General features: G+C 44.5%; 1 protein-coding gene and 1 pseudogene across 18 annotated transcripts in view; one reads left to right on the forward strand and one right to left on the reverse strand.

The window, feature by feature from the left end:
- LOC126498774 (something about silencing protein 10-like) overlaps positions 1-12,125 on the forward strand; it is a 34,124-nt pseudogene extending 21,999 nt beyond the window's left edge.
- Ppp6r3 (protein phosphatase 6 regulatory subunit 3) overlaps positions 1-17,706 on the reverse strand; it is a 138,855-nt gene extending 121,149 nt beyond the window's left edge. For 7 of the 18 annotated variants that reach the window (XM_050137034.1, XM_050137031.1, XM_050137028.1 and 4 more), the window contains exon 1: positions 17,589-17,672. The gene's annotated coding sequence lies outside the window, so the exon portion shown is untranslated. Of the gene's footprint in view, positions 1-16,525; positions 16,605-16,997; positions 17,114-17,588 lie in introns of those variants that run through there. The other 11 variants (XM_050137033.1, XM_050137032.1, XM_050137027.1 and 8 more) reach the window with 7 other exon arrangements.
- Between the last annotated feature and the right edge of the window lie 3,739 nt (positions 17,707-21,445).

A 21,445-nucleotide genomic window follows, 5' to 3' on the forward strand; every position in this document is an offset into this window, starting at 1 on the left:
AAAGAAAAAAACAACAACAAAAAAAAAAACCCACAGGACTGAACCCGCTTCAGAACCATAGTTAAGCATGAAAAAAAAAAGACCAGAGAAATGTTAAGTTCATGATTAATTTGTGAGGAATTTAGTAGAAAATGGTAGATGGCATGCAGAAGCAGAGGAAGTGTCAGCAGGAGAAAGGAAACTCTGAAAACTAAAAAGAGCCAGCACTTGAATATTTTCACCCCTACTGCCCCCTATGCTGGAGAATAGCTTGGGTTCTCACACACTAAGTGGTCACTCCAGGACTGAGCTGTATCCCTAACCTTCATTATGGCTTTTTTCTTTTAAGATTTATTTATTTATTATGTATACAGTGTTCCTCTGATGGCACACACCTTTAGTCCCAGTTCTCAGGTAGCAGAGGCAGGCAAATCTCTGTGACTTTGAGGCCAGCCCGGTGAATTCCAGGACTACACAGAGAAACCTTTTCTCAAGAAACCAAAACACTAAAAAGAAATATCAGTTAGGCAAGGTGCTGCACACGTAACACTCTGGAAATGGAGACAGAAGGATAAGAAAATGTCCAGGACAGGATCAGGTGGTTACCCCTGCTGGCATCTGTGATTCACAGCATGGCTCCTGCTAGTATCAAAGCCTGGAAAAGGGGCTGGAGAGGTGGCTCAGAGGTTAAGAGCACTGGCTGCTCTTCCAGAGGCCCTGAGTTCAATTCCCAGCAACCACATGGTGGCTCACAACCATCTGTACTGAGATCTGGCGCCCTCCTCTGACGTGTGGGCATACATGGAGGCAGAATGTTGTATACATAATAAATAAATAAATCTAAAAAAAAAAAAAAAAAAAAGCCTGGAAAAGTAGTGCTGGAAAGAGGCCAGCACCAGAATTCATAGAACCTGATGCTACAATCACAAATAAGCTCCATCACTAGCTCTGGTACCGCTTTTGTTCCAGAGAGTCTTTTTCAAGTTTGTTAGCCAAGAAAAAGAGGGGGGGGATCTTTCACTGGAAAGAAATAAATATGATTTTGTATAGAAACTACAGAGCTTAATTTAAAAACCAATCGCACGGGGGAGATAGTTCTGCTGGTAAAGTGCTTGCTAAACAAGTATGAGGCTGAGTTTGATATCCAGCACCCAGTATCATAAAAGCTAGATGTGGGAACAAGTGCCTATAAACCAAAGTGGACAAGGGATCTCTGTGGTTCAGCGACCAGCTGATTTAACCTAATTGGTAAAATTCAAACCAAAAAAAAAAAAAAACAAAAAACAAACAAACAAACAAAAAACATGGTGGCCCGGCTTGGTGATACACATCTTTAATTCCAGCACTCAAGAGACACAGGCAAGTGGATCCCTTTGAGTTCAAGGCCAGCCAGAGCTATAAAATAAGGCCCTGTCAAGGGTGTGTTGGGGGAAAACAGTCAAAGTTATAAAGTGAGACCCTGTCTCAATAAATAAATGAATAAATAAAGCAAGGTAGGCAGCACCTGAGTAAAGAGACCATAAGTTGATAGCAATCTCCACACACAGATGCACATATATACATACAAATGAATGAAAGGAGGACGAGGACCATCCATTCAGCTTTGTCATCTTATTGAGAAAGCTGGACTCCTCTTTCTGTCCTTCATAAAGACCTGCCTCATGTCTTATTCTTGAGTTGCACACACAGTCGTACTCTGGAGTGTTCTAGTGTTCTGTACATGGTCAGAGTCACACACAGATTGTTTTGTTTTGTTGGTTTCTCTGTGTTAGCCCTGGTCATCCTGCAACTCACTCTGATTCTGCCCCAAGTGCTGGGATTAAAGGTGAGTGCTACCACAGTCCGACTTCAGCCTTCTTTCTTACAGAATCCAGGACCCACCATCCTAAGGATGGCACTACCCACAATGGGTTGGGCCCTCTCCCATCAGTCACTAATTAAGAAAATGCCCTACAGGTTTGCCTACGGCCAATTAGTGGTAAAGTGCTAAAACCCAATGAAGACCTAAAGACTGGCAAGGCAGCTGGCATTCTTTCTTACCTACCAAATACATGGCATATGGAGATATGTCTGAAACATGTTACAAATCTACACTTAGGGAGGAGACTCCCAATAAAGAACCAGCAGACTTGAAGAACTGAACAGAATTTAATTTATTAAAAACCATAATGAGGGGCTGGAGAGATGGCTCAGAGGTTGGGAGCATTGCCTGCTCTTCCAGAGGTCCTGAGTTCAATTCCCAGCACCCACATGGTGGCTCACACCCATCTGTAATAGGATCTGGTGCCCTCTTCTGGCGTGTAGGCATACATGCAGAGGAATGCTGTATACATAATAAATAATCTTTAAAAAAACCAAAAACATAATGAAGATTAGGGATACAGCTCAGTCCTGGAGTGACCACTTAGTGTGTGAGAACCCAAGCTATTCTCCAGCATAGGGGGCAGTAGGGGTGAAAATATTCAAGTCAATCAAAAAAAAAATTTTTTTTTTTTTTTGGCAGGGTGTGATGGCACACATCCCAGCATTCAGGAGACAGAGGCAGGTTCATCTCTGAGTTCGAGGCCAGCCTGGTCTATGAGCTCCAGATTGGCCAGGGTTACAGAGAAACCTCTCGAATAAAATCAAAAAGAAAAAGAAATTCAAGTTGGTCAATGAATAAAATTCAGGATAGACAATGCTGGATCATTAAGAACAAAGATGGAACTGAAAAAAAGAAGCAAACCGTGACACAGATAGGGACACAGAAAACATGAGAGAGCACGGAAAACTGGGCATATTTGCACAGCAGTTCACCCTGCACCAACAGGATCCAGTTTTGGCAGGAGCCTGTAACACCATTATTCGGGAGGCTGAGGAAGAAAGATCCAGTTTTAGGCTACTTTAACTACACAAAGAGACCTGTGTTGATGACAAAGGTCAAGTTCCACTGACCAGTAGAAGTAGTGTCCTAACAACCCCCAAACAAAAATGATGAACTGTCAACACAACAGACTCAATAGGAGATCAAAGGAAATACAGGGCTAGGAGATGGTTCAAATGGTGAGCTGCTTATACAAGTATCAGGACACAAGTTCAAATACCCAGCAAGTGTCTATTTTATCCCACAGCTAAAGATCTCTGGGGTTGGCAGGCCAATCAGTGAGCTTCAGATTCAGTGAAAAGATTTCTCACAATATAAGGTGCAGAAGCAACTGAGGAAGACATCCAAAGTCATCCTCCAGCCTTCACATGCACACATATAAATGTATATGTGTATATGTATAGTGCATGTATATAAAATGTATGTATGTACACACACACACATGAAAAAGTGCCAGTTCTGATATACACTAAAACATGGGAGAGTCTCAAAATATGCTAAATGAAGAAACCAGTCACAAAAGATTATATACAACTACTCACAAGAATGTCCAGACCACAGAGGAGATAATGAAAATATTCTTAATTTAGACTGTGGTGATTTTTACACAATTCTGTGGGACACTAACGTCTATTAAATTATACAGTTTATAATGTATTTTTGCAGTTTGTGAGATAAGGTTTCATGTGGCCCAGACTGGTCTTGAAATCAATTAATGAGGGGGCTGGAGAGATGGCTCAGTGGTTAAGAGCATTGCCTGCTCTTCCAAAGGTCCTGAGTTCAATTCCCAGCAACCATATGGTGGCTCACAACCATCTGTAATGAGGTCTGGTGCCCTCTTCTGGCCTTCAGGCATACACACAGACAGAATATTGTATGCATAATAAATAAATAAAATATTAAAAAAAAGAAATCAATTAATGAATAATGACCTTGAACATGCTTAATCCTCCTGCTTCTACCTGCCAACATATTAAGCTAATGTTTATGGGTTTGAAGTTGTTATTTTTAAGACGCCTGAAATGTATAGCTCACCAAACTGGTAAATATAAAATGCTGTTACAGCCGGGCGATGGTGGCGCACGCCTTTAATCCCAGCACTCTGGAGGCAGAGGCAGGCGGATCTCTGTGAGTTGAGACCAGCCTGGTCTACAAGAGCTAGTTCCAGGACAGGCTCCAAAGCCACGGAGAAACCCTGTCTCGAAAAACCTAAATAAATACATACATACATACATACATACATACATACATACATACATACAATGCTGTTACAATCCAAAGAGCCAGCAAGGAACATTCAAAGTTTGCACTACTTCCTAAAATTGAAGCTGGACATGTCCCAACAGCCTCAGCTCTCCAGTCTGTGCCCCTGAGACACACTTTTGCAATTTTGTCAAAACTGTTGACAGCAGCTTTCTCTTCCTGGAAACTAATCCTATTTTCCAACAACAGGACAAAGGATAAAATGCAACACATCCAATCAGAAACATAACACAGGCAAAGTGGAATGAGCTACAGTTGTGTACATGACTGAACACCCCTCCTTAGTTCCCTTCCTCAGCTCTAATAGCAGTAATCACCCGTCTCTGTAGTCCACAACCCCTGTTAAAGAAAGCACTGTGCTGTCAATTCTCAATGCAGACACACCCTCACAGAAGCCACTATGTGACTAACCTGTTCACATTCCAACTTCACCCTTTTACCTCTCTTCACACCCTACCCATCAACTCATTCTCACTTCCCTTTCCCTGGGGAGAACAGGGACAGTAAAGAGAATATCAACATGCTCCCATTGCCCATCCTACCCCCATTCCACTTTACCCTCTCCCACCAAGGAGGAGCAACGAGGGCCAGCTCTTCAGCCCAGGGCTAGTGCCTGCCCAAGACTTGGAGGGGGTAGGATGGGCCTGCAAAGAATGTGGATGTTCCTGCTGCACAATAGTACTTCGTCAGGCACACTGTGGCTGTCTGATTGAAAATGACCCTACTGGCTGGTGTTTGAATACTTGCTCTCCAGCTGGAGGAACTGTTTGGGGAAAAGGTGTGGCTTTGGAGGAGGTATGTCACTGGCAGGTTTTGAGGTTTCAAAAAGACTCCAGCCATTCACAGTATGTTTCATCGTGTGCAGATCTGGATATGAGCTCTCTACTGCCAGTGCCATGCTTACCTGCCTGTGGCTATGCTCCCCATCAAGATGGAGATGGACTCCCCTCTCAGCAACTGGAAGCCCCAAATAAACCCTTCTTTTCCTTAAGTTGCCTTGGTCATGTTGTTTTATCACACCAGTAGAAAAGTTAACTAACTCACACACTAAATTACCAAAGGTGCACCCACATCCTGATTTACACATTTCAGTAAAGCCCTAGACATCCACGCCTTCTACCCCAGACAAGTCCCCAAGACACTTTCTGTCCATCCAGGTTTCTCACACTTCCTTATGGGAACTACTCATTAAGATCACTCAAGACTTCTATGCCACCAAAGCCAGGTGAGATATCTTAAGCTCTCATCACACTTGACCTTAAAAGCCACACATTCAAGGCAGGTTCCCACCAGCCTTCACAACAGCACTTTCCCTTGCCTGCAGTCACCACCCTTGCCTGGTTTCTCCTTCCATCAGTGTACTTGCACAACATGCCCTCAATGCCATCTAAACACAGAAGATCACACTGTGAGCCCAGCTCTTCCCTCTGAACTCTAAATATGTTGTGTGATCTCTAAAAGTGTCCTAACTGAACAAGACCAAATCCACCTAATGTTACCTTTACAACCTCCTGCAGTCTTCCTCTTCCTGCAGCAGGCAAAAGTCCCTACCATCATCCTTCCTACTATCATCCTTTACTTTTCTTATTATCCATATCCAGTTGGCCAACAAATCTCATCTGCTCTCACTCCAAGAAGGATCCAGACTCCAACCACTTCTCGATAACACTTCCAGGTCCCCTTCAGCCCAAGCTGCCATGACTGCTTTGCTGAATCACTGCCACGGACTTCTAAAGCCTCTCCTGCCAGCTGCACAGGGACAGCTATTCTTAACTTAGCGGCAGTGGGACCTTTCAGAAACAAGACCACATCATACCTTTGGCTCAAAACAGACCTATTTTACCACTCCCCTTAGGGATCTTCCCTCCAACACAACAAGCATATTCTACTTAATAGCATCTCAGGCATGCTGAACTCTCTACCTATATACATAACAATGCCCCACGTACTGGCCTCTTGCCACCTTTCACCTAGGCAAAGGGCCCTTCTCAGGTAAAAAAGCACTGCCTTTCGGTCTGAAAAGGGCCCGCTCCTTTCCTCTTCTGCTGGCCCCTATCAGGATCCAGATGGCTACTATATCATTTACTATCTTCCTGAGACTAAAACCATGCAAGGCACGAGAATAGAAACATGGTTTGGCTCTGCTCATTACTAAGACAATAAGTACTCAAGTGCAGTAAAGGAGGAGCTGCTTGTTTGTTCCCGACCACTTAGACCCGAAATAACCATTTGTAAAACAAAATGGATCTGGAGAGCAATGTTAAAAGACAGACATCACAGAATAAAAGATTCAATTTATACAGTTTAGTGACATTCAAAAATTAAGTCACATTATTTAAGGAGCCATTCACAAATGGTAACATAGAAGTAATGGGATAAAATGCCTTGAGGAGGTTGGAAAGAAGGTGGTTAGAGAGGTCACACAGGACCAAAGGTAGTGACAATACTTTCTGAAACTGGCTAGTGCCAGTATAACTTTCAGTTCCAATGTTCCTTATTTGTACACACTCTCTGAATGAACTCACTAGACTTAAAATAAAAACTAAATATGAATGGGTACTGCAGGTTACAGCACACAAGTGAACCTAGCCTACCACTTGTCCTCAAAGCAAAACTCAACAGACACACAGCCACCTTTGCTAGTTAGCCACATTTTGACTGAGGCTGTTTTACACACACAATAGCTAAAGAGCTGCAGAGACTAAATACTTGCCAACTGACCCTTCAAAGAAAATGTTTACCTATCTCAATAGAACTGTGAAATCATAATGTAAAATTTGTGAAGAAAATGAGCATAAAAGACTGGTAGGGTGGTGGTGGTGCATGTCTTTAATCCCAGCACTTGGGAGGCAGAGACAAAGACTGCATCATCATCTGCCAGCATGGAACCAATCAATCCTTCAAGGCACCTGTGCTTATCCACAGCAAGTTGAAAAGCATATAGCTCAGTGGTGGTTGCTCACGCCTTTAATCCCAGCACTCACAAGGCAGCGGCAGGCCAGCCTGGTCTACAAAGCAAGCTCCAGGACAGCCAGAGCTACATAGAGAAAGCCTGCCTTGAAAAAAAAAAAAAAACATACAGAGCTGTGTTTAAATGGTTCTGAGAGCCAGTAAGAAAGATTTTCACTTTTTTTTTTTGGCACGTGTGTGCCTGTGTGCCGTTGTGCATATGAGCTCAGTGCCTGCAGAGAGCAGAAGAAGGTGTCACAATCTCCTGGAATGGGAGTTGTAGGTGAGCTGCCTGCTTGCAGGTTCTGGAAATGGAATTCCAATCCTCTCAAAAGAGCAGTACACACCCTTAAGCATGAGCTATCCCTTCTGCCCCAATATAGAGATTTTAAAGATAAATGTTTTAGAAATCATACTTCAAACTGGGTGATGGTGCACACCTTTAATCCCAGGACTCAGGAGGCAGAGGTAAGCGGATCTCTGTGAGTTCCATGACAGCCAAGGCTACATATAAATATCCTGTCTCAGGGCAAAAGGAAAAAAATCATACTTCAAAAACCTGAAAGTTATGCTCTCTACTTCAGCTAGAGAAAGGATATTACATTTATATGTGTTTATCTACATGCAAAATAATTGTAACATAATCATAGTTTAAAGGGAAGAAACTTACAAATAAATACTCCAAAATTTTCCTCAACAAAAATCCCCACCAGTCAGAACTTCTCCAGAGTCTCTGGTTGGCTCTCACTGGCCTTGTAGAGCTATGTATGGAAACATATGTATGTATGGAAACATACATAGCTCTACTGTCAGAATGAGAATGACATGAGTGTGACTACACTCAGGTACCGCACTGAAGTCAATACTATTCATTCACAGGTAGGGGACTAAAGAACAGTACTAGAGTCACAGTTGGAAAACTGCATGCACCAGAACACAAGCCCTGTGCACTCTTGACCACAATACATTCTGAACTGAGGACAATGTCAAACCCTGCATGAGAAGTTAAGTACTGTAACACAAGGGCAGGTACCAAATGCATAGGTGCTGAACCCTCCTGGAAGTTACATCAATGAGAAAGGCCTATAACTCGGCTGGCTATGTAAGAGGCTAAGGCAAGAGTATTACAAGTTTGAGACCAGCATGGGCTTCAAAGCAAGATCCTGCCTAAGTGAATAAAAAGTATTTTAGAGCCAGGCAATGGTGGCGCACGCCTTTAATCCCAGCACTTGGGAGGTAGAGGCAGGCGGATCGCTGTGAGTTCGAGACCAGCCTGGTCTATAGAGCTAGTTCCAGGACAGGCTCCAAAGCCACAGAGAAACCCTGTCTCGAAAAACAAAACAAAACAAAACAAAAAAGTATTTTAGTCCAGAATATGCTATCTTCAAGAGAAGACCTAATTGCTGCTTGGCTTTCTGGCCAAGACCAAGTGCACTAAGCACTCCAAGTCCACACCAACTAGCTGTAAGGTGTAAGTAATCAAAAGCCTCCGTTGGGGCGAATCAGACTCTACCAAGCTCATGATGTACAGATGTCCCAGTTGGACATAAAAGTAGAAGCCTCTACGTGCTTACCCAATTTGCCCTCTTACCTGCCACTCCAACTAGTATCTAGATGTCAGTCTCTAATCTCTCAAACCTGAAATAAACTGATCATTGTTCTAACTGGTAAATATCTCCCTTTCCAGTAAAGGGGAAAGGACTTTCTTAAAAACTAACCAAAGGTGCTTGTTTTGGCAGCACATATATCAAAACTGGAACAATAGAGTAACCGTTCTAGACCCTGTGAAGCATTCCATATTTTCCAGACTATGGCTCCAAATCCTGAGGCCATCAGAGTCAGCACAAGTTGAGGAAGAGGAAAGAAAGGAAGGTAATTCAGTGGTGTGTGGCCCAAGTCCTGCAAAAGGATGATTTTGGAGTTACTTGGTTGGGAAGGCCTTTGCAAAACTGGTACCCCAGGTAGATGAAGCTAAGACCCTGGTCATAAAGGACATGACTAAAGTCTCAGTGAAAGAGAGGCTAAAAACGTTGAGAAAAGAACTACTAGAGCTCTTGAAACTGACAAAAAGATCCGAAAGTCAAGTTGGCAAAAGTGCTGGCTACATTAGAGTCACTGTTAACAGTTGTGGAGAAAGGGCTCATTCCACCTAGAAAAGGGAGTTGATACCTGATGACTAAGGATAACCTACAAATCTACTGCTCTGACATCAGTTTTTTTTGATCTTGAAAGCCAGGAGAACATGTGGACATCTTATCATAGGAAGGCTTGCTACCTACAGAAATCTGATCAACAACCTATCAGTTGTGATCAAGCTGACACTAGTGGAAACTGTCCTCTGAAATCTGTCACTTACTCAGTCAAGGATGCTGTTGTAAACAAAGAACTGAATCCAAAGCAAAAATAACCAAAACCAAATCAAAGTCTATTTCACAAACTTCTACTAATGCTGCTAATCTGTCTGATGATCCGGATTCTGATGAAGTTTCACTAATACTATAAGGAAATGAAAGACAGACAAAAATTGAAGAGAAGAAAGCAGTGCTGAAGAAAAGGATCTCAATGATCAAAATGCAAAGAGAGCCATTACCTACCAGATTACTAAAAATGGGGGACTTAGACCTAGGAGAAAAGAAAACTGACAGAAATCCCAGAGTAACTTAATCCCAGCATTTGGGAGGCAGAGGCAGGTGGATCTCTGTGAGTTCGAGACCAGCCTGGTCTACAGAGCTAGTTCCAGGATAGGCTCCAAAACCACAGAGAAACCCTGTCTCGAAAAACCAAAAAAAAAAAAAAAAAGAAAAGAAAAGAAATCCCAGAGTAAATAGGGAAAAGTTCAGAAGAGCCAAAATTTGAAGATGAGGTGAGGTTCATGAAGTTCATAGAAAGAGCAATGGTATAATGGTGAACTATCTGGCATTTGCACTGGAGTTAAAAAATGCATTAAGTTGCCACAGCACACACTTCTAATCCCAGCACTCAGGAGGCAGCAGCAGGCTGATCTCGGTGAATGATCTACAAAGAGAATTCCAGGACAGGCTCCAAAGCTATACAGAGAACCCCTACCCCCTCCCAAAAAAAAATAAAGGGGAAAAGTGTACTAAGCTTAGGTAAAATTGCTACATAGTCTAGCTTTTTGCAATTATTTTAGATCAATGAAAGTATTTAAACTTTGAGGCCAACTTGGTCTACAGAATGAGTGCCAGAGCTACACAGAGAAACCCTGTCTTTTCTGCCTCCCACAAAAAAAAAAAAAAAAATAAAACAAAAAAAAAAGGCAAACCAAAGCTAAAAAAAAAAAAAAAAAAAAAACTCATATTACATTTTCTTTGTTGTGTACGGAGAGGGACAGCAAGGGGCCAAGGCATGTGTTTGGAGATAAGAGGATAACTTGCTGAAGTTGGTTTTCTCCTTCCACTATGAGTCCTGAAGAGCAAACTCGGTGCAGCTTATCAGCAAGCACTTTACCATTAAGCCACCTCACCAGATCACTCCTCAGTCGAAGTCCCCATACTTCCAGCACCACCCATTACAAGGTCTGTGCTTAAGGTGTTAAGCAAGAACCTACAGGAATTTGGCAAGCTGAGGCAGGAGACTTTAACTTTATCTCAACTTAAAGGCCAACCTGGGTTACAGCACAAGGCACTGCATAAAAGGGGGGAAGGGCAAAACAGACAGGAAAGACAGGGGAAGGTAAAAAACAACATACAGAATCTAGGGGGAAGACTTGATAGGTCTGGAAGCAGGGAGCTGAGTGACTCAAGCACTAAGTATCCATCTTGTTAACACACAGCTCTTCACCAGCATGGAAGGACCTTTTTAAAACACCCAAATCAAGAAGACCAGTCAAAGTAACATTTTGAAAAACAAAAATGCAACCATTTTTATTTTTTTCTTGGTAGCACTGGGGATTCAAACCTAGGGCCAAAAGCATGCTAGCTAAGTCCTTTTAAAATATTTATGTGTATATGTGCATGAGCATATGTATGCTTGTATACCACATGTGTGCGGGGGCCTGTGGAAATCAAAAGAGGGCATCAGATCCTCAACTGGAGTTAAAGGCAATTGTGGATGCTACAAACCAAACCCAGGTCTTCTGCAAGAGCAGCCAGTGCTCTAAACCACTGAGCCACTAGAAAATCTTGGTAAACTGCCCAGCAGGCTTTGAACTTGCTATCCTACCTCAACCTCCCCAAGTAGTTGGGTTACAAAACTATATACCAGGTCCTGTTTATTTGTTTATTTACAAGACATCTGGCAACCTAGGGTATCCAAAGTTCAAACAAGTAAAAGTCAGTCAACCGATACCAGCCCTTTTCCCTGAGGCTTTGACTTAGACCTTATCTGGCCATACCTCACTAATGTCAGAATACACTGCTGGGCTACTTTCTGCATCCTTAAAATCAATACAATATGATACTATGTAACAGATGTTATACTGTATTATTCAAGGAATGGAGGGAAAAATGACGTCTTCCACATGTTCAATATAAATGCATCCAAAAACTAGGACACAAGCCACTGCAAGCAGCACTCAAAGCATTGAAGTGGCAGACACTAAAGATCTCTAAGTGGCCACAGCAGAGCATATCTACACTCACATTTATTAGAGGGACTCGGTGAAGTGCTCCTTACCTATGGCAAATTCAAATTTTGCTTTTAAGAACTTTCTGGAATTTAAGACACTTAATCCATGCTGTGTGAACCCACAGATGTGGAGCCCAAGGATACAGAGGGCTGAGTATATAATACTAACAAAGCTTTGTTAACTGTCTTTGTAATTGTAAGCTCTAGACTGCAGATCCTTAAGGGCTGTTCATCAATGAATCTGAATCTCTAATACATTTCCGACAAAGGAAAGATTCAATTAGTACACCTGCTGATCAAAACCTCCTGGTGGGGGGGGGGGGGCTGAGGGCTGGAGAGATGGCTCACTGGTACAAAGCACTTACTACTCTTGTAGATGACCTGGGTTTAGTTCTCAACACTCACACAGTTGCTCACAAATGTCTGTCTGTAACTGCAGTTCTTTTTTTAAATTTATTTATTTGTTTATTTATTTATTTATTGTGTATACAGTGCAGGCCAGAAGAGGGCACCAAGTCTCATTACAGGTGGCTGTGAGCCTCCATGTGGTTGCTGGGAATTGAACTCAGGACCTTTGGAAGAGCAGTCAGTGCTCTTAACCACTGAGCCATCTCTCCAGCCCAATCAACTGCAGTTCTAAGGGATCCAATGTCCTCTGTGGGCACAGCATGCACATAATACATACATGCAGGCAAATACGCATACATAAAATAAAAAGAATCTAAAAATTATTTAGGAAGATTAGAAGTAGATTAAGGTGGGCATGGTAGCTTACAACTATCTCAGCACTTGAAAGGCAGGGACAGAAGGATGTCAAGTTCAATGCTAGCCTGGGCTACATGGCAAGACCCTGTCTCTAAACAAGGAGGGGGTAATAAATGATGGGAACAGTACAGTGGTTGTTAAGAGTTGTGGGTGGGTTGACTGAAGTTCTCAACACAACCACAGGCTTAGATTCAGGACAGAAGTCAGAAACCATCTCCATGCCTCCTGTCTTATAATATGTGCCAAGAATACCATTTAGTGCTGAATTTATAGTTTTCCTAACACTCCTCCCTTTAACCAGTCACATCATACCAACTTTAAGAACCTCCCTCTACTGCCACACCACATATCTCCAGGAAGAAAGACATTTCTCCACCTGCATCAGAGTCCAGGACACAGACAACTCCTTTACAACTGGGTATGGGTGCTAAAAGCAGAACATACCATATGTTCCCTCCCCTCTACCCTCAAAAGACAGAACTGAGTAAACTGATCCAGGTTTAACAACTCTAGGGAAAGGTTTTCATTTTAAAAAGAGGAGGGTAGGGTTAGAGATCTAAAAACAAAACTGACAGCTGATCACAAGATGACGGCAAAAGATTTTTTTAAAAAAATAAACTCAAGAATGGTATGTTATTTGGCATTGGGGAAAATCTAACTTGCTAAGTTTTAAGCTCAATATGACAATGTATTTTCATGAGATAAAGGGGAAAACTTTCAAAGTTGTATTTGCAAAATACATAATTTTAAAGCTAAATCTTCAGGCATCTGACATGCTACACACCTTGTCTTCCTGCCACTAAATAGCCTGGAAGGCAGGATTCAGGTACTGCGGACACAGCTCCCAACCCACAAAAGTCCTGGAACTCAGCCTGTGAATCTCCACTCTACAACAGTGTAGGTTCTAAAAGGAAAGGCAGTGGCACTGCAGTATTGTCTAGGAAGGTCTAGGAAAGTACATTCTCGTGCCTGCAAGATGCCTCAGTGGTAAAGGGTGCTTTCCAAAGCCTGCTGACCTGAGTTTCATCCCTGGGACTCAAATAGTAGAAAGGAAGAACTGACTTGCACAAGCTGTCCTCAGGCACACATGAGTGCTGCAGTATATGTGCACCTACAATTACACACTTGCAAACTCACACATATGTAATATTTTTTTAAAGAATTAAGCCTCACGCTGGCAGCGATGGTGCACATCTTTAATCACAGTACTTGGGAGGCAGAAGTAGGCTAATATCTGTGAGTTCAAGGCCAGCCTGGTCTACAGAGAGTTCCAGGACAGCCACAGCTACACAGAGAAACTCTCTCGAGAAAATAAAGTCTCAACTTCTACCACAAATTTACAAAGGTGAAGTCTGCCATCCATGGTTTAAAAATATTCCAAGTGATTCTAGTGTATGTTAGTCGATCATAATGCCAGCACCACTGATATTTAGGGCTGGATAGGGAGGTGAGCTTACAATAATCTCTATACCACAGGTTTAACCTCTACCCTCTACAGCACACTGGAGATGTAAGGCCAAAAACAATGCTTCTTGAGAGGACAAAAAGTTGAAAGAGTTAAATTTAAAAAGCAGATATGGAGTGAAACTAAGTGTAAAGCACTTGCCTACAGTAAGTAAGGCCGTAGGATCAATTCCCAGCACCACAAGCATCAAGGGGGGAAAAAAAATCACTTTTACTGATTTTTTTTTCTTCTTGAAGGGGGGCGGTGGAGGTCTCATTATATAACCCAGGACAATGGCCTTGAGCTCCAGCTCTTCCTGTCTCTGCCTCCCAACTGCTGGGATTAAAGGGGTTGCTCCTATGCCCAGTTTTACTAATTCTTCATCTCATCTGGAATACTATGGATAGATGCCAAAGCCTCATGCATCCTAGACAGGTACGGTACGTTACAGAGCTAGACCCTCAGCTACAAGGAAAGCTTTGAGGCAAAGAAATATGCTTCAATTACCCTGATTTCTCAGTCCAGAATCTATACACGGTATTATCATGGGCCAACTAAAACAAAAGGAAAGTCACCTGAGATCTTGAGGAAGATGTAAAGCTGCTGAAAGTCAAGAGGTCTGGCCAGTATTTTCAAGTAAATTTTAAGAAAAAAGCAGCTCCTCAGCCTCCACAGCAGCTCTGATCTTGAGGCGAAGGAGCCAGGCAAGACTCCCTGCCCTCTTCATAAAGTAAACTCAGTAAGCTGAGTTTTAGCTGAACAGAGAGTTGGAAGAACTTCATCATTTGCTCTTTTGAAGTGTAGTAAATGCAAAAATATAGATCAACATACACTGGTGATATCTGATATGAAATCTAAACTACCAACTACAAGGTCCAAGTTGATCATAGAAGTAAACTGAGTTGGGGGCTGGAGAGATGGCTCAGAGGTTAAGAGCATTGCCTGCTCTTCCAAAAGTACTGAGTTCAATTCCCAGCAACCACATGGTGGCTCACAACCATCTGTAATGGGGTTTGGTGCCCTCTTCTGGCCTGCAGACATAAAGACAGAATATTGTATACATAATAAATAAATAAATAAATAAATAAATAAATAAATAAATAAATATTAAAAAAAAAAAAAAAGAAGTAAACTGAGTTATCAACCCCGACAAATACTGGTCTGAGGAAGACGTGCTTACTTGTAACAGCACATTTTTAGAGGAAACTCACAAAGGATTCATCTTAAAGCAGCTAAGTAAACCCCACTTGAAGTCATAATTCCACTGCTTCCTATTTTCTGAACAACTATAGAATATTCTTAAACAACTATAGAATATTCTTAAAGGAGTTAATGTAAACTCCTTTTGTTTGTGTAGTCTGTGGCTGGTTGTTTTGATTACGTGCAGTTGGGAGGGGGTCTACTTATGATGGAGTTTATCAAAACACTCTTCCCCAGTACATAAGCCAATCCAAGTTACAAGTAAGTATCACCATAGAGATGGAAAAAGCTGATTTCAGGTATGACTGAATGAGTGAAAGACATTGCTAAATATTTTAGACTCCCTGGCCAAATACAGTAAAGTGCAGACTAGGAGTCAAAGCACCCACAGCTTACTCCCCAAGTTACATACTGAGCACACCTTATCCAAAGCGGTTGGGACTACAACTACTTCGGTTTCAGATTTGAGTCTTGGCACAGACTTTACCAGTTTTGCATCCCTAATACAAACTGCTCACAATCTGAAAGTTTGATGCTAAAAAGCCACAGCGTTTTGATGTGAGGTATGTTTAACCTGAACCTTTGCTGAAGCTCTCAAGACTGGATGTAGTCTTCCAATTGCAGCAACAAACCAGGAAAAACCTAAGAAATCATGAACTTATTGATTTGAGGCAACTACACAGAAGCATCAGAGGAACTGTGCTGTTTAAGCTCCTGGGGGTGTTTTCTATACATAAGTACTGATTTAGACAACACTCTCAAGTGACATGAGTCGCTGTTCCAGCACAAGTAGGTGATTTAATTAACTTTCACCTCCCTTCTAATGGAAAAACTTGAAATAACTTCCTGTTCAGTTTTTTTTTTAGCCCACCTGATTCTTCAGCACATGGCTTTCCTAACTGTACCTAAACCTTTAAAAGTTAATTTTAAACTAGGTGTGGTGGTATGTGCCTCTATTCACTCATAAAGCTTGTGAGGGAGAGGCAGGAAGATTAAGAATTTAAGGCTAAACTTAGCTGAACATAAAGATCATGAACATCCTAAACTACAGGAGACCCAAAAAACATAAAAAATTAATAAATAATGAGCCTGGTGTAGTGGTGCATGACTTTAATCCCATTACTCCAGAGGCAGAAGCAGTAAAGATCTCTAGCTACAGTGAGACCCTGCCTCAAAAATAAACAAAATTTAAAAATCAAGTTGACTTTGGTAATTATAATTATGGTCACTGCTGGACTGATTGGATGTGGTAAGCTCGGTTCTAACTGCTTTGCGGGAACTTATTTACATATATCCTCAGTTACAGGTCTAACGTGCACATTGGTTGGGACAGAATTGTTTTCCCGGGTCACGGGGGAAGCAAAGATAAGAAATTTGCCCAAGGTCACGGGGCTAGAAAGTGGCAAAGCAAGATTTAATTTCCAAATTGCCCAAAAGAAAGTTCAATCACCACTGACACAACAGAGATCTTGCACCTTACTACTTCAAGACACATTTTAGCTGTAGGCCGTCTTAAGTCCCTTTCTCACGGGCTGCCCCCGTCGGCAACATGACCTTGAGGACAAAAAAAAAAAAAAAAAGTAAACTTCACTTAAGAAAGTGAAACGGTGTCCGCCTTAACAAGTGCTCTAAGGGAAGGAAACCCGTTGAAGAGCCCTCCTCCCCGGGGCGGAAAGCAAAAAACATAAACAAAGCTCTGAGCCATCCTAAAGAGAACACAGCGGGTAGGGGGAAAATGACAGCAGGTCACGCGGTGGAGAAGCCCCGGCACCAAGCTAATCAAATCACTCATTCTGTCCCACCTACAACTCGAAGTCCCACCTACAACTCGAAGTTCAAGTTCTGAAAAAGGCAACGGCCTGGGAGGGGGGAAAAAACCTCCAAGTTAACACTGAACCAAGCTTCTTTAAAAAGGAGATACTTGGAGCCACAAAAATAAGCCCTCACCCCAGCTCCAAAACACCGAGGAGTCTCGAGTGCCCCCGGTCAGCGGAAGCTGAGGATTCACCGCGAAGGCCCCGGGAGACTCGGAACTGGTTTTTGTGTATTCCGATGACTCTGCGGCTAAAGCCCAGAAACCCACAAAACTTGTTCCTCGGAGGACCAGAGTCCAACAAAGGCTTTCGCGAAGGTCTCCGACGAGTTGACAAGCTCCGGGAGACCTCGAGAAGTCGCTGGGAAGGCCCCGGCGCGGGAGCCCTGGAAGCTCGTCCCGGACCCCCGACTTGGCTGCGGCTCTCGTCGCCTCGCCTGGGCTCCCGCCTCGCCCAGCCCGGAGAGTCACCTCGGCGTCCAAAGTTCGCCGCCGACTCGGCGGGCTGCCAACGTCAGGCTGACAGGAGCTGGCGACTCGGTCCCGGCCAGGGCTGGACGCCGCCTCCCGGGCCGCCAAAGCAGCCGATTCCGGGGGGGAGGGGAGAGGGGCCGGGACGCTCCCTCCCCACGCCGCCCGGACCCGACCATCACCCCCGTCGGTCGGCCGCCCGCCCGCCCGCGCGGCCGGCGCACCCCGTGCTGCCACCCCCTCCCCCGAGTTACCTGGAGGCGCCCACGACCCGCAGCTAGTCACGCTCAGGCGGGAAAAGGGCTCACCGACACCATCAGCAAAGCGCCCAAAATGGCGGACGTATCAAGCAGGCCTGGAGTTACCCCCGCCCTCCCTCCGGCCGCCCCGCAGCCAATCTCGGGCAAGACTCCGCCCCCTTCCCAAAAATAATTGGCCTGACTCTCCCGCCCCCCACAACCTATTGGCCCTCCCAGCGGGGCCCTCGCCTCTACTCCGATTGGCTCGGGACCCTTGTCAGTCAAACGCGAGAGGCGCATTCTTTTTCCCATGGTCTTGACGGATCCGGAACCTCTAGGACCCCGGTGTCTGAGAAACAAGTCAGAAATGGGGAGAAACTTGGGCTGTGTTCCTATACGCCGTAGCAACAGCAGTGCCTCGCGTGACGGACGCTTCGGACCACCAATCCGCGTAGTCAGTGCATTTTTAAAACAAATGAGCCAAACCAATCCCGGCTGTGTAGCTTTAGATACGAGGGAACCAATGGGATAGCACAATGACAACAGGCGGTGGGGCAACGGCCTCGGGAAAAGGAAATGGGGGGGGGGGGAAATACCGGTGATGACGTGAGTCACAACAAGACCTGAAGCGGAAGTCACCTAGAGTTGGGGAATTAGCTCAAATGGTAGAGCGCTCGCTTAGCATGTGAGAGGTAGTGGGATCGATGCCCACATTCTCCACTGTACAATTTTATGAAAGAGTGTTTGTTTAAATTAAACACTTCAGACAGACTAAGGGACAATCCTAAAAATGGGATCAAAGTCGAGGTCTTTTTGAGACAAAACAGACTTAGAAAAGAATGCCAGGTTGTGGTTTTTGTCAAAAGAATTTACACATGAATTTCTTCCAAATACTAGAGCCCCACCAATTGAACCATACATTTGTCCCACCTCAGAGCTGAGGTCCTGGACCTCGGGATCCCCACTTGCAAGCCTCCCCAATACCCCAGACTTCCCACTTTGATAGTTAATCACAGTTGTCAATTCTCCTAGGGCTGTTTAAAAGGAGAAATTGAGCTCAGCCCAAGTATTCATTCCTCTACCAACTGGCCCGAAGGGCTGTGACCTGCAGGCTCCTAAACCTGCTGCCTTGATTTCCCTGCCATAATGGCCAGTACCCTGGTACCATAAGGCCCAATGAACCCTTTCTCCCTAAAGATGCTTTTGTCATAATGTTCTACCCCAGCAGGATAAGGTACTAAAGGGAAGGTACAAAGAAAAATGTACTAAGACGCTTCCCTTATGCCCCTCTATGAATAACATGCTCTATTCAGAGTAGACATGACAGAAGTTCAGGGGCACTGCAACCTGGCCCCCAAGGTCAACAAAGTCTCCCACTCTTGGAAGCCTTTCATGAAGCAGGCCTTCCCATGCCATTTGGAAAATGATCAAGTTCGACCAACATGATCGAACTGAAGGACGGACTCTCCTGGGAAGGTATTACATTTTAAGACAGGCCAGCGCTCCAGATCCCTAGGGTGTTGGTGGCAGGAAGAGGCGGGGTATCACAGAGACCCCAGGATGGGGCTTTGGAGTTCACAGGTATTTGGAGACTGAGTAGCAGAGGTGGCTGAGTCACACAGGCCTGGAGTGCTCACACCTCAACAGGGGCTACCTGCACAGCTCTCTCAGCAGTAGCTACAGTGCTTCTGACCTGTTCAGGGATTCGCTGAGGCTCGGAGAGCATGTGGTGTGTCTCCTGAGAATCTTCTCTAGGCATCCATCCCCTGGGAGGAGTGACAGCCTACTGCTCCCTGGACTGGAGGAGACAGGGCCTGCATTCTTGGGCACTCAGGGCTATTCCAGGTTCAGAATCTCTGAGCCTCCACCCTTTTACGTGAGGCCCAGCTGGCCTGAGCCCTCCACCTCACTCACCCTGGCTCTGAGCTCCACTACCAGGGTAGTAAGAGAGGGTTGTATAGTTACACAAACCCACCATGGCCTCCAGTCTTTCTGGAGGCAGCCGCCAGAGCTTATTGCTAGAAGGTCACAACAGCATTATAGTCCCCATTCAACACACTAGCAGCGTGACCAGAGATCATTTGAACACCATAGGCCAAATAGGGGTTGGGTGACCTTGGTCAGGTAAAGACTCCCAAGCTCTCGGAAGTGCAAGAGATAATATCTACCAGCCTGTGTCACGCCCACTACTCCAGGCAGTCCTCAAAAGTTAACTCTGAGAGACTAGAAGTCTTGCCTGAGGCCATACAACTAGTGACAAATGTGTTAAAACTGAGACCTAGAGACAAAGAGTTAAGGAGGCACAAAGCTCAGGGTAGGGCAACAGTTAAAGGGTGGGCCGTGATTGGAAGGGGCAGCATCTGTGCTGTCCTCAAAGGAAAAGCTCCATTTCCTCACTGACCAAACCAAGCTCCCCACACCACCTGGGTGAGTCAGCCCCGCGGCCCACCAAACCAGCATCCCTTCATTCATCTGTAAGGAAAGCACCTGCTGACATCTGTTCCATGTTCCTTTCTCCCAGACTCGGGTGGGTTCTGGGGACGAGCACAACACATTACAACTAAGAGATCCCCTGCCATCTCCCCCAAGCCAGGCAGGGAGGTTAGGCGTAGGTTGTCAGATGCAGTGCACACATTCCTATTCTAGCCAGATGCACTGAAGTCAAAGAGGCCTTCCTGGGGAAGGAGGGACCTGATCCCGGAGCCCACCAGCCAGCCCTGTAGAGCCATGGACAGGCCTGAAGCAGGGGAAGACTTGTGAGCTTGCCTAGGACGTGCTCGGCATCTGAAAACTTACAGGTTTGATGGATCCCCTCTTTCTCCCTCTCCCTTTTCCTCTCTTTTTCCACTCCTACCACCCCCAGCCCACTCTCCTCACCCCACTTCCTTCTGGAGCTTAATGGTTTATTTTTCTGTGCATTTTGAAGAACGCACACGTAGGCTTAGTTTTTAAAGCATGACCGTTAGAAAGCATACTGGAATGAGCAAGTGACTGTCACTCCTTAAACTTCAGGAGAAGTTTAAAAATACAGAGCTGCCTCATTTGAATTCACTGAGGTAACAATTTAAAAGCAAATGCTTCACAAAGGACATTTTAACATACCTGTCATATACTGCAATGAAAAGATAAGCTCTGCCTCTTTACAACTTTAAATTGGTTTAGGTTTAGTTTAAACAGAAGACACCCCAGTGTCTTTCTGTTCTCTTACCTTCCACTCTCTGCTGACACAGACTTGGGATGGAATGGGGCCATTACTGCCCTAGCAGAGGATAAGGTCCATTAGGACCTGGGCTGCTCTACAGAAGCCTTGTGTCTAAGCTGTTGCTGGGTCAAGTCAAGAAATCCTGAGGCTCAAGAGGGGTAATAGGAGTCTCCTAGGGGACCTGAGTGGTCACTCCCTTAACCTGGATGTTCAACCCTCTTTCCCTCTTGTTTTTATAGTGTTAGGGCTGGGGAGGAGCAGGACTTCCCTAAAAGGATGCCTGGTAGCTGCCAAGTCTGTAGAGAGACCCTCTGAGCACTTGCTCCCTCTGTGGCTACCATGCTTCCGGAGAAAGAAGAAAAGGAGACAGTTGGGTGAAGAGAGACTGTGCTTGGGATCGACACTCGACACTAGATCACAGGCCAGAAGCCAGTGAGGGTCTTGGAGGGTGAGACTTCACCCCATACCCATATTTATTTATTTATTTATTTATTTATCTATTTATTTATTATGTATAAAATATTCTGTATGTCTGCAGGCCAGAAGAGGGCACCAGACTTCATTACAGATGGTTGTGGGCCACCATGTGGTTCCTGGGAATTGAACTCAGGACCTTTGGAAGAGTAGGCAATGCTCTTAACCACTGAGCCATCTCTCCAGCCCCCCCCCC

Source organism: Alexandromys fortis, unplaced genomic scaffold (genome assembly GCF_014885135.2).
Source record: "Alexandromys fortis isolate MF-2015 unplaced genomic scaffold, M_Fortis_MF-2015_v1.1 scaffold_3, whole genome shotgun sequence".
In the NCBI taxonomy this organism is placed as follows: domain Eukaryota; kingdom Metazoa; phylum Chordata; class Mammalia; order Rodentia; family Cricetidae; genus Alexandromys; species Alexandromys fortis.